Source organism: Dipodomys merriami, unplaced genomic scaffold, assembly GCF_024711535.1.
Source record: "Dipodomys merriami isolate MVZ:Mamm:240054 unplaced genomic scaffold, mDipMer1.0.p SCAF_60, whole genome shotgun sequence".
NCBI classification, from domain to species: Eukaryota; Metazoa; Chordata; class Mammalia; order Rodentia; family Heteromyidae; genus Dipodomys; species Dipodomys merriami.
In genome coordinates this window covers 4,527,501-4,544,187 of record NW_027206180.1, presented here as the reverse complement: position 1 = coordinate 4,544,187, position 16,687 = coordinate 4,527,501, and positions in this window count along the sequence as shown.

The following is a 16,687-nucleotide window of genomic DNA, read 5'->3' as shown; positions in this document are numbered from 1 at the left end:
AGCTACTGGTATCCAGATTAATAAAAGCATTTTGTATTACTTTATTCTTTTTTGGTTGTCAGTCATGGGGCTTGAATCCAAGGCCTGGGCACTGTCCCTGAGCTTTGTTGAAGAGTTTCATTAACTCTCCTGCCCAGGCTAGCTTCAAACCATGATCCTCAGATCTCAACCTCCTGAGAAGCTAGCGTTACACAGGAATTCGATCATGAGCTACAGGGAAGCCACATTTTGAGAGGTCAAATCCAGAATCTTTGTTAGAAAGCCAGCGTTTGCGTGTGGACACACGTCCCCCAAAATCTTGCAGCCTCAAATACACTCAACAAACACTCTTAGAAAACTAAGCAGTGAGGGTAATAAAGCAAACAAAGAGCAGAAAAACAACCTCAACATACCAGATCAGCTCTAATGGAGAGCTGTAGAGGGACACCATGGAGACAGTCTGAGGAAAGTCAGGAGACAGGAAGCGTGGCGCAAAATGGGGGATGAGGTCAGGGACCTAAATAGGGTCCTAGTCAGGGGGCAGGGTCACAGAGGGCGGAGCTCAAGCATTCAGTCTCACAAGTTCATGGTGTAGATCTGGTAGGTCCAGTAACCTATTGTCCAAATCCCCACCCCTGTCTCTAAGAATTCAGGCATGCCTATCACCTGGGGGTAGCACTTCACCTTCATCCACCAAGAAGACAAGATGGCATCAAATAAACCCAGTATCCTTATTTCAGTAGGATTACAGCTATGAGCCACCTGCACCTGACAACCAAACATTTTTAACTGCAATCGCTACAGTTCAGCCAACCCCACCTTGGAGAAAACTCAACCAGAGAACTGAACAGACCTGCTCAAGGTCGCATAAGACATCAATGGCTGAGCAGCCTCTGGAAATCCATCTTCTGATGGTTAATTCAATGTTTCGTCTCGTTTTTAGTTTAAATGAAAACTTTATCTCAATCAAAACCTTATCTCATGTCTCCAGCTCCTAAATACTCAATGTTCTTTTCTGTTCCTGTCCCCTGGGTTAGCAAATATAGCCCAGAGTTCAAATCCAACCTGTCACCTGTTTTATAAATAAAGTTTTATTGGAACACAGCCACACCATTCATTTAAAAACTGTCTTTGGCTGCCTTCCCAGTACAATGGCAGAGTTGAATAGCTCCTACAGAGATCAGATGTCCTGAAAAGCTGAAAGTAATTTATATTTGACCTTTTGCAGACAAAGTTTGCTGACCAATGATTTAAGATGCTGTAAAAAGAAGAAAAAAAAAGAATTTGCCTTTGCACTATGCCGAACTCGTGGAAAAAAATGCATTGGGATATGCTATTATTTCCGTTCCTGCATTGAAGTCCCCGGGACTTCTACAAAAGTTAGGTAGAAGACAGCAGGGAAGAAAGAGAAAGAGAAACTCAGAATAGAATGCAGGGCTTTCCTTATACTGCAGAATCCCTTGCAGGGAACTTTGGGGAGGGCAGGGGGGGACTCTTACAAGTTGTAACCCTCTTTGGAGAAAGCTACCATCACTTTCTCTACTTCTCCACCCCCATTTGTTTCCATTAAGATCACCATTAAGAAAGAGCCTTCATGTGATTCTTTCTGTCGCACTTCAGGAAATGACCATCCCTGGCGTTTAAATCATAAAAGGTAGAAGCGACGTCCCAGAAGCCTGTAATCCTGCAAGATGGAGATACAGCCACAGAGTGTTGAGAAGAGATACAAAGAGAGCCCTTTGACATACAGGCAAAGATTTCTTGCACCATCTTTAGAGAGCCATGGCTTAGCCACGTGGCCTTCGGTGAATTCATTCACACGTCTCTGGAATTTTCCATCTGTGCTGGCTCTGACTGGAACATTCTCCCTGGAGGAGGGGGAATCCCAACTCCTTTGAGCTCTCCATGATTCCTTGTCATCATTCAAGCTCAAGTGTTACCTCGTCCTTCATCAAACATGCCATTCTCATCAACCACCTCTGATGACGAGGGCTCCAACCACCTACACCGTCCCTTTTGCCGCCTATGGAGAATCCCCGTGTTTATTCATCAATTTGTTTGTCTGGCTTCCTCCCACAAGAGTGAGGCCTGCCCAGTATGACTCATCTGTGGCAGCCACTCAAAGGATGATACGTGCATGAATGGGTCACTGACTGCACAGGACTGTCGAGGATATTTCCCAAGACAATGCTTCGATCATCGTTACAAGAGTGTCATCGGCAAATCTCGATTTGTCCTCCAGTTCTCCCTTGAGGATTGAATATTCCCACTCAAGCCACAGAACCAAAAAATAGTCTCTGGCTTTGTTTTTGTTAAAGAGGACACTCCCTACAAATCTGCTGTCATCTGCTGGAATGGTTCCCTTACAATGCTACAGAGAAATCTGAGTATAACTTATGAATATGCCTGCATAGACTTCACACACACACACACACACACACACACACACACACACACACACACACACACACACACACACACACACACACGGTCTCACAGGTATCTTGGCTTTAGCCCACCAAATTATCTTAATTTTCATCCCTAAACATGGAGAAGCTAATCAATGGCACAACTACTCCCACATCTTGAGCCCAAATGCATCTGGCTTCACGTTTCACTCGCTTTGTAGAATGAAAGGTGGGAGCGGCGGGCTGCAGACAGGCTTCCTGTCTCTGTTCCGTTTCAGAGTGCCTGGAGTGGAAGGCTCCAGTTGTCCGTCACTGCGCCTCAGCCCTGGTGCCCTGCGTCTGACTCTTACTCATTCCATTTCAGCGTGAGGTTCAATCATCAGAACGCCCAGACTGAGTGAGCCTCTCCTCTCCGCAGGCAGAACCCAGCTGCTGTCCACACAGGATTTCTCCAGAGAAACAATCCACAAGATGTGTGGAGGAGGAGACTCACGATGGGAATTGCACAGCCAATCCCTGGAGTCCAACATGGTTCGTTTTCAAACTGGAGAGCCAATAGCAGGCAAGCCATTTCAGGAAGTCCAAGACCCAAGAGGTCTGATGTTCATGTTCATGGATGTCCTGGCTCAAGAAGAGAGAATGCATCCTTCTTCCTACCTTTTTATTCTTTTAAAAAACAACTTTTAAATAAGTTTTTTTTTTATTGTGAGAATACTGTACCGAGGAGCGGTTACAGTTACATGAGCAAAGTAATGAGTACACTTCTTATCAAGCATTGTCGCCTTCTCCTTTGTTTTTCCCCTACCATCCCTTCCCTCCACCTCCACAACTACACCCCCCACCCCCACCTAAACTGTAAAGTTTGTTTTTCGACATAGTGTCTTGTACATCTCATGGTTGCAATAAGTCAAGCTGTATCCCTGTTTAAACCATTTGTTTTCTCCCTTCCACTCCCCAAATTATACCAAGATCAAATACAGTGAAAACGGGTTATACTGGGGGAGGAACATACAAAGCAACCAAAAAAAAATCACCTGGTACCTTATAAATATGTTAGAAGCAATGGCAAGAAAGAAAAAAACCACTTGTGTCCTTATCTTGGGGTTCATTTCGCTTAGCATCATCTTATCTGACCTTTTCTGCTTTTTATTCTACCCAAGCATTCACCCGATTAGAGGATGCCCATTTCATTGATTTGCTGATACAGTATCTTCTCTTCTGGAAACTCTCGCATAGATGGAGCTAGAGATAATATTTTACCTGCTCTCTTCATCTCTCTTATCCAGTCAAGTTGACAGGAAATGAACCATCACACCTGCCTACCATGCTTAAAATAATGATAAATTGCTGAATTCATATAACCCCAACCACTGGCTGAAGGCATTTGAAAAGAACCCCCTTCCCCCCCCCCCAAAAAAAAATCAGGTCCAATTTGACACGCAACCATTCATTCTCTGGGAAATGACAATGGGATGGGTGGCCCTGTTCCCAGATTGACAGGTGAAGAAACTGAGGCTGAGAGAGGGGACGCTACTTACCCCTCATGGATTTGTGAGGTGACACCCTGGCTTGTGCACTTGGCAATGGGGCTCGCAACCAATTTGTCCCCTCGGGGATTAATGTCAGATGGATCCATAATTATCATCACCTTCAGTGCAGCCCAAAGCCCTCCACTCCCACCGCAGTCCTGAGGTGTTTGTTTGTTTGTTTGTTGTTTTGGCCAGTCCTGGGGCTTGAACTCAGCCTGGGCACTGTCCCTGAGCCTCTTTGTACTCCAGGCTAGCACTTTACCATTTGAACCACAATGCCACTTCTGGCTTTTTCTGGGCAGATAATTGGAGATAAGCATCTCAAGGACTTTCCTGCCCAGGCTGCTTTGAACTGCCATCCTCCGATCTCAGCCTCTTGTGTAGCTAGGATGACAGGTGGGAGTCTCCAGCACCGGGCTCCTGAGGATTCTTAAACTCATTTCTTCATGCTGTTATTTCTCCCCGCGTGACCTTGAAGGGACACAGCAAGTCTATGCTTCGTGCCTCTGTGGACATCATGGCTGAGCTACGGGAGATTTGGGGGTTCACACGAGAGATTGGCTCATTGCCATGTCTGTCCAAGATAATATGTGGTCCCTCAAGATGACCTTGCATTCACTAGTCCCAGCTTGATCTGAACGGAAACTCTTCCCTTTCATAGGAAGGGTAGTTCCTCCAACTCTTCCAGATCCTTTCTGCCCCCCAAATCACAGTTCTCAAGGAATTTCCTAAGTACATCGATTGCTCATTGATTTAAAAAAAATATATATATATATATATATATATATATATATATATATATATATATATATATATATATATATATAAATCCCTTTTAGAGCTTGTCTGTCCCTAAAGTTTTACCAAAAAGAGGGGTAGTAAGAGAAAAAAAAAAAAACACTTCTATGCTTTTATTTTGCTTTGCTTTGTTTTGTTTTGTCGGTCATAGGGCCTGAACTCTGGGCCTGGGCGCTATCCCTCAGCTCTTCAGCTCAAGGCCAGCGCTCTACCACTTGAGCCACAGTGCCACTTCCAGCTTTTTCCTCTTATGTGGTGCTGAGGAATCGAACCCAGGGCCTCATGCATGCCAGGCAAGCGCTCTACCACTGAGCCACCTTCCCAGCCCCCTTCTATGTACTTTTGAAAGAGATAGTCCCCTACAATGGATGGTGAGAGGCAGTAAAGGCCCCTAGCCTTCCAAATCCTATTTCAGCACAAAGTGCCTGAAACGATCGCTCCATATCTATCTGACCAACATGCCAAACTCACAACCTGGAGGAATGACTCCAAGTGACAGAGCACCTGCTTAGCAAGCCCGAAGCCCTGAGTTCAAATCCCCAGTGATATACTTATCAAGTCCAGGTAAGGCAAAAGACGTCACTTCCCTGAGCCTGTCTCCTCATTTGTCGAGCCTGACTTTGTGAGGATTACCTCCCCTTATCATCCTGCTCCTTCTGCTCTTCACTCGAAGAGGGGCTAGAAGGTAGATGGGAAGAGATAGAAACAGTCCCTGCGGACCACACAAGGTCCAGTAACTGCTTGCACCTGATTCTTTTTCCAAATTGCTTTGATTTCCAAGCCTAGGACCCTGGGTGTGGGGATATGATGATCCTAGAGGTGGCCGTTAACCCTCATAAGACAAAGACCATCGCCACCCCAAAATGCCCTGCCCCTCCTCCCACCGTAGTGAGTGATGGACTGGACAACAACAAGAGCTTCCTCCCCCCATCGCTGAGCCCCTAAAGAATGTCTTCATCCTTCCGTTTCAGGAAGTGGCTTTGGTCTCTGCCTCCTCCCCACCCCCCCTCCCCAGCCTACCCCCCCTCCCCCAAAAGACCAACCATGTGATTCCGGGCTTTGTGTGCACCAGCCATCTTTCCCCAGCCATCGGCGTTCTCAGGATTTGAGGCCTGGTGCTGTCCCACAGGAAACAGTCTCTCCGCCTCCGGCATGATTTATTAATTTCAGTGCTTTGGCGGGGTCATTTATCAAATTCCCCCTCAACAGTTCAATTAGGAACGGCCTGCCTCCCAAATTGGGGTTGGCTTTCTCATCTCCTGGAGCCAGCTTGTGGTCCGCAGAGCCGCCTTGACCACCCTTGGCTTGGGTAGGACCACAGGAAATCAATCACGCCTCCCACTTTATCGACTTCGCAATTTTCGCTGCGCGAAGGCCCTGCCAAGGAGATGGAGCAGATAAATGTTTGCCCTTTTCCGTGGTACCTGATTGCTGGTCCTGCAGAAGTGAAGGCTGGGACAGCCTCCCTGTGCCGGCAATCATCCTGAGATGCGCTTCTCAAGTCTGCATCCGTCTCGGAGAGACAGGGTTGCAGACAGACCTTCCTCTAGGCCCAAGCCCAATTTCTTCTCAGTGATATCGACTCTTAGCCTTCCTCCAACAAACCATACTGATTCTCTTGCTGGTTTGGGGTTTGTTTTTTAAAGCATTTTTCCAATTCTTTCATTGTGCTAAAGTGCATCTCACACAAAACCTACCATCAGAACCATTGTTAAACACCCCGTCCGGCTGTGTTAAACACATTCTCACCGTCCTGTGAGCACACCCTCCATCCAACCCCAGAAGTCTTTCCGTGTTATGAAAGTGGAACTTTATATCCATTAAACAGTCACTTCCCTTTCCCACCTCTCCAGGCTATGAAAATCACCCTCTGTTTTCCACTTCTATGGTTCGCACGACTCTTATCTAAGTGGAACCATTGTAATATCTGTCCTTTTGTGCCTGTTTTATTTCACTAAGCAAAATGCCTTCAAGGCCATTCTTTGTTGTCCCATGGGTCACGATTCCCTTCCTTTAAAAAAAAAAAAAAAAAAGCTAAGTAATATTCTATGGTGTAGAAGGCTGGTGTTTTGCTTATGCGTTCTCTGCCAGTGGCCACTTGGGTTACTTCCCTATTTCAATTATTTTGAATAGTGCTGCTGTAAACATCCCTGGCCCTATTTTTAAATCTCACTTTCTGCCTCTTCAGCTAGCATTTGCTAATCTTTCCATGCTTAGCCATCACCTTCCCTTCACGGAAACGTTCCCAGACATCTGTCCGTACGTAGCCCCAGACATCATGCCGAACTAGAATGCTTTGTCTGCAGCTCAGTGACCTAGGACCCCAAGGGGTTCCAGCAGGGACCCTCTGGGCTTGTGTATTTTGCCTAACCGGTCCCTTCAGACATTATGAAGGAGCCACCCAGACTCCCACATCAGCCTCCACATCCTCTACCCCTCAGCCTCCACATCCTGCAACTCTGTCATACCTCTTGAGACCAGGGTACTGGGGGTCGCGTTCCTTCCTGCCACCACGCCACCTCAATGTTCTTCTTTGGAAGAGACAAGCGGCAAGAAAAAGGGAGTTGTCTGCATTTACTCAGACTTGTTTTCTCCAAAAGGCATCCTCTAGTCCTTCTAGATAGCAATATCCTTTCTCAAAAAACAAAAAGGCATGGATTGCTTTCTCCAGAAAACTAAACCCTTTAAAAAACGATCTCTTCTGCCACTCGCTGACCTCAAATGGCAAATGGCATCAGACCTCCGCCATGACGCTCCCACAGGGGTGTGACTATGCCTCCATTCACATCACGCATGCCCAGGAAACTGGGAGCCTGTGGCTCTCTTTTTGACTGCTGTTCATTAGCCCTTTAGGACCTTAAGATGTCAGATTCCATGTCCCATAACCCTCCCCGCAGGAGGCCCAGAGAAAGTCTGTGGATGGCTCATCTACGTCACTTCCACGTAGAAGTGGCAAGACTGCTGCCCACTTCTGGGATACTGTATTATTTTTATTCATTCTTTCTTTCATTAGCAACTATGTATTAACTGCTCTCCCTCACCACCACTGCTACCAAGTATAACATTGTGTTGATACCTGCAATTCAGTCTTAGTGACTACAACAACCACCAAAACAAATAAATAAAAGCAGAGTCTTTCCCGCTTGGATGAGCTCATTCACATGTCCTTTGCCTGCATGAATGTCTTAACCAGTTCCATTCTGATTCTTTGAGTCCTGTGACCACTTCAACGTCTATCCTGATTTGTCAACTTCTTTAACCTAATGCTACGCACAGCTCTACAGACGGCGTCCCCATGTGTGAAGTCTAGTTCTAGTGATTAAGTTTTCTACCTTATCAAGCTGGCCTTTAACACCCGACTTTACCCTTGGCTTTGATGGTACCACTAAGAAGACACTCCATCTCCAAGGAATCACTATAAAACTCATTGCCATTACACAGGGAGTTGTGCTTTTTAATTTTCTTCTTTCTTTCTTTTTTATTTTAAACAGTAATGGGGCTTGAACTCAGGGCCTGGGTGCTGTCCCTGAGCTTTTTCACTTAAAACTAGCCAACTCCACTACTTTGAACCACAGGGCCATTTCCAGTTATCTGGTGATTCCTTGGAGATAAGAGTCTCATAGGCTTTTCTCCCCAGCTAGCTTCGAACCACCATCCTCAGACCTCAGCCTCTTGAGGGCTGAACCATCTGTTCCCGGCTGTGCTTTTAATTTTTAAATCCCTGTGCTTTGTGCTTGAAGACTAACCAAAACCAGAGCCCAACACGGTACACAGTAGGTCTTCAGTAAAGGTTTACAGAGGGCCTAAATGAGCAGAAGAAAGAATTGCAGTGATCTGAACGCCTCCATCCAGGCTTGCCTCTGGGAGATCGTCAGCCACAGTTCTTCAGGGGGGTTGTTTGGGTTTGGGTTGGGTTTTGTTTTTCATTTTGACCCTGACAGCCAGGGTCCCCACAATTGTATTCATTACAGAGCAAGCGACCGGCTGGTGCAAGCAACAGCAACCTGATCGTTGGCAAAGCCAGTGAAAGTTGATGGACTTCCACAGTAATTCAACATTATTATGTGTCAAATGTAATTTATGGCTTAATACAATGCCAGTTTTATAACTGCATTATTGCTATATATTTACATCTGGAAAAAAAATAAATCACAGTGAAATTTTCCACTTTGAAAGACTTCGGCTGGGATGACTTCGGCCCAGCCTTCCAAGCTGGTTTCCTTGAACGACAGTCGAGGACAGGCCTGGAAATCAACGGAAATCAGCTCACTGCTTTCCAGTTCTATGGACTGTTGTGATCTACTTGCCATCTTTCCACCTTACACTTCTCAAATGTGAACTTGGCATTGACCTTCTGCCGTTAGGAGTCCTAGAATCAACAGCCAACACACAAGTCCATCTCCCCACACCTCTCCTTGCATCAAAATAAATTTAAATTGAGTAAAACATGATATACCTGATCTCACACAATGCATTCTCTTTAGTTAGCTGTGTTTTGTGGCTCATTTGCTTGTTTTTTTTAATATATACTTATACGCATAGGCATATATATTTGAGATACATTTTCCTCACAATAAATATAGATCTATAGTTTTGTAATGTAAATATTTGATTTCTATGCACACTAGAATGTATCCCTGTCCTACTCATGGACATTTTAAATTGTTTCTATTTTTTCCAACTATAGACAACATTGCAAAGGATATATTTAGGTTGCATACATTTGTACAGTTTTTATTTCATAGAGGACTATCCCTAAGTGCATTTTGTTTTTAAAACCATAGATTGTACCCTACAGCATTCCTTATTATTCAACCTCAGATGCCACCACCTCCTTTGTGAAATTCTTCTTAATTTCTACACGGCTAAGTCATCGGCAGAACCGATCTTGACTGCCATTCAGCTAGCTTCTGCGTCTAGTTTTGTACAAGCTGTACTCTCCAGCGTAATCACTTGTACATCTGTCCCTACTGCTAGACTACCAAACAGTGTGATTAGCAAATAAATTATAAGAATTCTTTCCTTTCTTTCCATTCACTCTACTCAGCCCAATGTCCATCACCCATGAAGAAATACATCGTCTTACTGTCCGCTGAATTAACTACTTACCTTTCAACACCTTGCTACTAGAACCTATTGTGGCCACTTTAAATGTTTTTACTTAATGAAACCAATTCATACGTTAGAACTGCTCTTGGTTTTCAGGATGAAAATGTGTCCAGAAAAAAAAATATGTTCAGGGACATCCGTTTTCTCTTCTATTGGTGGTATGAGGAATTCCCACCTAGGAATGGAGGAATCTTCAAACGGCAAGTTGAAGATATTGGTAAGGAAAGATCTACGATGAGCGTGAGGATGACGGTAGCAAGCACTTCCTGTCTCTACTGCAGGATAATTCCGGGCCAAGTGGTAGTGTTGGGTTTTCTCTAGGAATCCATTGCTGGCTTAATCAATTCCACTTGCCATGCCAGGGATTCGAGACATGGAAAGAAGTGGGATTCGTGAATAGAGGAAACAGCAGCTCTAGATTCCAGAAAGAGCTGCGGTGGAGAAGGTGGAACCTAAGACTAGAGAGTGATGTGGTAGAGGCAAGATCTGATGGAAATAAAACCAGGTGGGGATCCGAGCCAGGCCTGCGTCCCAGCTACAGCCGGCCTGACACCCTGAGCCAACTGGGCAAATCCTCAGACAGGTCTGCACCACTGCAAAATTTCCACAAACTGGTCTCTGTGATCCATCCTCCTCCTGCAAAATAAACACACTGAGCCAAATACATCATGAGATGCTTCTGGCTTCCAGGCAGCAATCTTACCTAATCAAACTCCATAGCACGTCTTTCTGAAGGCATTCAATGCCCCCCCCATGTTCCCAGGAGTCTTGAGTGTTGGAGACTTAGATCCCAGCCCAGCTATTGGATATATTGAGGGGTGAACACACTATGATGGTGGGCTTTTAGCTGGATGGGCTATGAAATTTATTTTCATATACACATCGTACAGGTAGACTGAAGGTGACTTTACAGGGCATTTTTAGTGTCATGTTTATTTGGGGGATATATAAAAACACATCATCTGTCTTTGAGGAAAACTCAAGTTTCATTATTTTAATTGTGTCTTTTCTTCAATGTCACAACTCGATTTAGATCCCCAGAATTCTGGGATTTGAGAGCTGGAAAACACCTGAAAATTCATCCAGCTCAACATCATATTATTTTCAAAGGAAAAAAACAGGATGAGAGAGGGAGACAGAAGGTTTTAGGAGCACACAGCGATAGCACAATGGAGATTCTAAGTCAAGTCTCCCTGACAGCTCACGACTGTTTTCCACTCCCCTTTGTCTCATCTCTTTGATAGATATATAATTGCCATCACTAATTGGAAGAAGTATCAGTCTCATTTTATGATTAAAAAAAAAAGAAAAGAACAAGAAGGATACTCATTGTCATTGCACAATTTATGAGGTCGTTGTCAGATTCATTACTTGAAGATCAGTGGGCGTAATTAGCGACCCAAATTCAAGTTAGATAAAACGGTTTGGCCCTTGTTTAAAATCATGTCTTAAAATTGAGTAATTTCCCCTACTCCAGACACTTGAGCCTTTGAGGGGTCACATTTAATGATCACTCATCCCAGTGTGAAGTGACCCCAGGATGGCCAGGGGACTTTGTAAATTGCACTCCAACTAATTTGCCACCGCCTGGTATTTCCTTGCCCACCTTGCGCTCTATCTCTCCAGCTGTTACCTCATGATTTCCATACTAGAAAATATTTTCCCCCTCTACCAGATACTCTGAAACCTACAACTCACCTCCGGCCCTCCACACCCAATCGCAAAATGTACGTGGATGCTCTTTTAAGGCCACTCTTTGGCAAGCAGCTGATTTACTCTTGCGGCAGCAATAAGCGGTGGTAGAAACAGAGCAAAGGCTAAGTTCTGTGCTTCCCGTGGCAACTGAGACGAATGAGTCTGTAGATTCTGACACTTCCGTCCTCAAACTTTCAGATTGGTAGGCATCTCGGCTCATCTTTCCTTCCACGTCTCCTGGGTGGTGAGGTTCAGTTCAGACTATTGAATCTTGGAAGGGGAAAGGCGGGGGTAGGGACATGAAATGATGCTTTCTCCAAAGAAACAATGTCTAACCCCTGGCACTCAATGTGTCCTTCTGTGGGATAGGAAACTTCAAAATGATTTGGAGGGTCAAGAGGGCTGTAAAGGAAGCATCTGGCATGATCTCTCCCCGGAAAAAAAAATCTATAAGTGAGAGTGAAAACAAATTTCTTCGAGATGATAAGAAGACCTTGGGAGCAGTCACAGACTCCTAACGTTTTAGAAGACAGAGAGAGAATGGGTGAACTTCCTGCCCTCGTCTTCTTAGGAAATGAGTGAGAGTTCCACGTTCCCAGAGTCACAGTGAGTGAATGTCACCGCTCAGGACATACATACATGCATACAGACAGACAGACAGGCATGCATGCATGCATACAGACATACACGAACCATCCCACTTGTTTGTCTGGATGTGTTGATCGGAACTTCTCAACCTTGGTGCTGTTAACCTTTAGGGGCCAGAAATTCCACCTTGAGAGTCTATTCTGTGCCTTGTGACCTTCATAGCAGTATCTCTGGTCTCGATACTAGATGCCAATATCTTCTGCACCCTGGCTTTAAAAAAAAATCCTCAGGGCTTTGTGCTTTCTGGGTGAGTGCTCTGCCTCCTTTGTTCTAGAATAAAAGATGTGTACTACCACACCACGCCTCTACCCTGGATTTAACCACCCAATCCTGCATCTTTGGGTATCTTCACCGGTGAGAATTTGGCTGGGCCAAGTCCAGACCCTGTCCTGTCTAGTTGACACCTCTTTTGGTTATTTCTGTAGTATGTACGTAGAACCACCACAATCAACCTACCTGGCAAGTCTGAAACCAAGATTCCATTAAGCTGAGCACCCAACAGCAGGACTCGGGTTCTGTGAAGGAGCCAGATGTCAGCATGTTCTTATATAAAGAGAGATGAAACTTTCCACTCCTCAGCAGCGCACTCTAAATTATTTAATAAGTGTGTCAGCCAAGAGGAATGGATTTTTCTGAAGCTGTCATAATTCCTGTGCTGTTTACCTGTGACTTCCTGGTGACTCGGAGCTCATGGCCCCAACATAGAGACCAGGGTAGACAAACTGAATGGCTGTCCACCTCTAGGCCAGGGAGTATGAAAGAGTTTCTGTTCCTCGACCAATCCCATTGGACACTAGCCCAACTATCAACAGGAAGCAGAGCACTTTTCTATATTCCCTCCCATTTGATTGGGTTTATTTCTCACCAGATTAATTTCTTATAGCTTTGGAGGATGAGTGGGTGAAGCAGGTTTGGGGAACTTCATAGCAAGAGGAGAGAGGGCTGTGAAGTATTGGATGATCCATGAGGCACAGGCAAAACCCTTGACGTGTGTGTGTGTGTGTGTGTGTGTGTGTGTGTGTGTGTGTGTGTGTGTTTGTGTGTATGTGTATGTGTGTGTGTGGGCATGCACACGCACAAGCACTTGTGCACACACAATGCCCCTGCATCTCACACTGCATATTTTCTTCAGGCCTACCTGCAGGGTGAGTCACCACCTTGGAAATGTAAATTTCGTTGGGCATGTTTCCACTTCCTCTTCTCCGTGGAAGCAAACGATGGAAAGAGCTCTTTCTTTGGGGTCCCAACTGTCGAATCCTTTGGGGATCGGGGTTTAGAGGAACCCGAGTCCCTTCCTTAGAGACATTCCAAAATGCGAGGCCTTGAACACAGCTGAAATTAGGTCAGAAGCTGTAGGGAGTCGAGTGATAACATATCCAGCAGATGTGTGGAAAGTAGAAATGAGGACACACAGAGGAAACCCACCAGCAAGGCGACAGGAATGAGACGCTTTGCAGAAATTAAGGGCAGGCACTGCCCAAAGGGAAGGGTCTCCCCTGGTGAAGATGGGGTTTAGTACCCCCAATCCGCCTGCCATTGGTTCCTTCCAACCCATCCCCTCCATTCTTTTATTGAGAAGCTCATAAAGCAAAGGTTAGTCTCCTCCTAAGGATATCTTCCACCTTTTTCCAAACCATACTATTAAGTTGTATTAGCTCCTTGGGGTGAGGTTTCCACCATCAAGCGGGAAGATGTGTGCTAATGTGGCTTCATCCGCCTGGAGGTAAACTCATTTCAAGTCTGGATTACTGTAGAGAAAGTTCCCCAGGCTAAGATAAGGCTCATGCATCTAAATCTCAGCAATGAACTCACCTCCCACGTTTCAAACAATAATTAGTCCTGGGCAGGACGTCATTGGTTCATTCCTTGCCTCTCACTCGGGCCCCTTGCTCATCTCAGGCATTTGGATACTTGAGAATGGAAGACAAGGAAATGGACATGAGGAAGGGCTTCAGATGGTCTCAAAGGTTTATACGAGCATGTTGGCTGTGCAGAAGGTTGAAGGCCTTGATCCTCGGGCTCCATGTCTAGCCAGTCCTCTGATGTACAAGCTCAACATCTAGGTTTTGGCCACAGCACCCAACTCTTTGACACTGCCCCTAGAGTCTTCCTTACGTTTTTATCTAGGAACACTAGAAGTGATCGAGGAGTCCCTTTCCTTTTAGATGCTGAGCCATGGAGATAAAAGGTTATCGTTTCCCATGGCCAGCCTGTGCCACCCTGTAGGAAAAAGTCTTGTGAACAAAGCCATAGTCTTCTAGAGTGTAGAAAGAATTTAAAAGAAAAAACGGGCTGGGAAGGTGGCTCCGTGGTAGAGCGCTTGCTTCGCATGCATGAGGCCCTGGCTTTGATTCCTCACTACCACATAAGCAGAAAAAAGCCAGAAATGGTGCTGTGGCTCAAGTGGTAAAGCACTAGCCTTGAGCTGGAGAGCTGAGGGACAGCGCCCAGGCCCAGAGTTCAGGCCCCATGACCACCAACAACAATAGAGCCCACTCCTATCTCTTAACCTCCCAGGTCCATCCTTGGACTTCTGAGTTACAAGGAAAATTCTCTTGCTCTCTTTTAAGCTATTTGAGTACTAGCAACTATGATAAATATTAGGTCATGATTAAGCATTAAACAGGAGAGAGAAAGGGGGGGGGAGATTCGAGATTCCAGGACAATTGCATGCTCCCTGCCTTCCCTCTGGTGATTTAAAGCAAGAACATTAGAATCTCACAAATCCAAATTGGAATGCCAATCACCATTTCCTGTTGTGCATTGTGGAGGGGAAAATTCTAAAATGACCCCCAGTATTCCCTACCACAACACACACACACACACACACACACACACACACACACTACTGAACATGTACGACGTATTATCCCCCCTTTAACTCTTCAATGTGGGCAACTCCTGTAAAAGGGATGGATGATTAGCTCATTTTATAGGGGAAGGAGAAAGGGAATTTAAGGTCGAGAGAGAGAGCGAGAGAGCAAGAGCGAGCGAGCGAGCAAGAGAGAGAGAGAGAGAGAGAGAGAGAGAGAGAGAGAGAGAGAGAGAGAGAGAGAAGTACTCTTATTGGTCTTTAATAAAAAGCCATGTCATGAACTGCTAATAAAGATTGCACTGTCTCTTGGAATTGGAGAGCCTCATTTCTATAGAAAGAACCAGATCCTGCCAATGACTGAAGAAGTTTAGAAGAGAATCTTGAACTTCTTCTTTCTCCTCCTCCTCCCCCTCCCCCTCCCCTCCTCCTCCTCCCCCTCCCCATCCCTCTCCTTCTCCTCCCCCTCCTCCTCCTCCTCCTCTTTCTTCTTCACCATGCTCGACCTCTGCTCTACCACAGCCTGGCAGAGCTGCTACTCTCCCACGGCAGGGCCATGTCATGAATGACTAGAAATCATGAAACCATGAATGAAAATCAATCCTCCCTCCCCATGAAGTTGTTCTTCAGACATTTTGTCACAGGGGTTGGGAAGGTCTGACTAACTCCATACCTGACTGATAGGTCTGCATCCATCCGTGGATGCATGGACTCTTCATATTTTCGGTGTGCGTGCCTGTGTGTACACATATAGGCACGTGGGCCACCGGGGGAGAAAAGATGCCCGTTAGAACCATCACCAGACCCCCAAGCAGCAAAGAAGGCTCTGTGCATCCCTCTGCTCATCTAGCCACACCTCTTGGCTCCGTGACAAAGAAAACTGAGGCCCAGGAAGCAAAAGTCACTCTCTATCTGTGCTGCAAATCCTGTGAATGGTCACTAGAAGAACTTCTACCTCACAGCCCAGCCCTGCCTCTGCCCCTATCCCCCAGAGAACGGTACACCTCGCCTTGCAAACTCGCCATGAAGTCTGAAACAGGTCAAGGCTCAACTGTGGCAAGAACCCAACACTTCCATCCCTCGTATTGGTCACCTCTTGCTGGGTAAAAACTTAGGAGGGAAGCTGGTATAGATTATGCCACATTTTCTGAGGGTCGGGAATCCAGGTTGTCCTTAGGGTGGGATTTTTTTCATGCCGTTGACTGTCAGCTGGTGCATGGGGCTCGAATCATCTGAAGTCATGACGGGGGCTGGAGCCTGGGTCTAATTTCATTCATACAGCGGTAGGCCAAGAGCCTCCAATCACTCACCATAGCAGTCTCTCCATGTTGCTGCTCACAACACAGACTCTCCCTGAGTGAGTGGTCCGGCAGAGAGAAGATACTCACGATAGAAAATGCAGACTCTTGAATGGCCTACTATCAAAGCTGACAGCCTATCACTTCCACTGGCAAGGAACTCTTCAGGGGCATGCAGAGCAGGAAGTGGCATCATTAGGGACCATGCTCAGAGACTGCCCACCCATCTCTCTTGATCACCCAGAACCTTTGCGATGAAGGTGAAAGGCGAGGTGGCTTTTCCAAGCCCTTGTCGTTGAATAGGAATGGGAGACTGTCACTGTGGTTTTTCCTGCCAAATAGCAAAGGGAAATGGCATCGAGAACCATAATTACGACCCCTTCCACGGAGAAGGTCTATTCTGCTTCATGA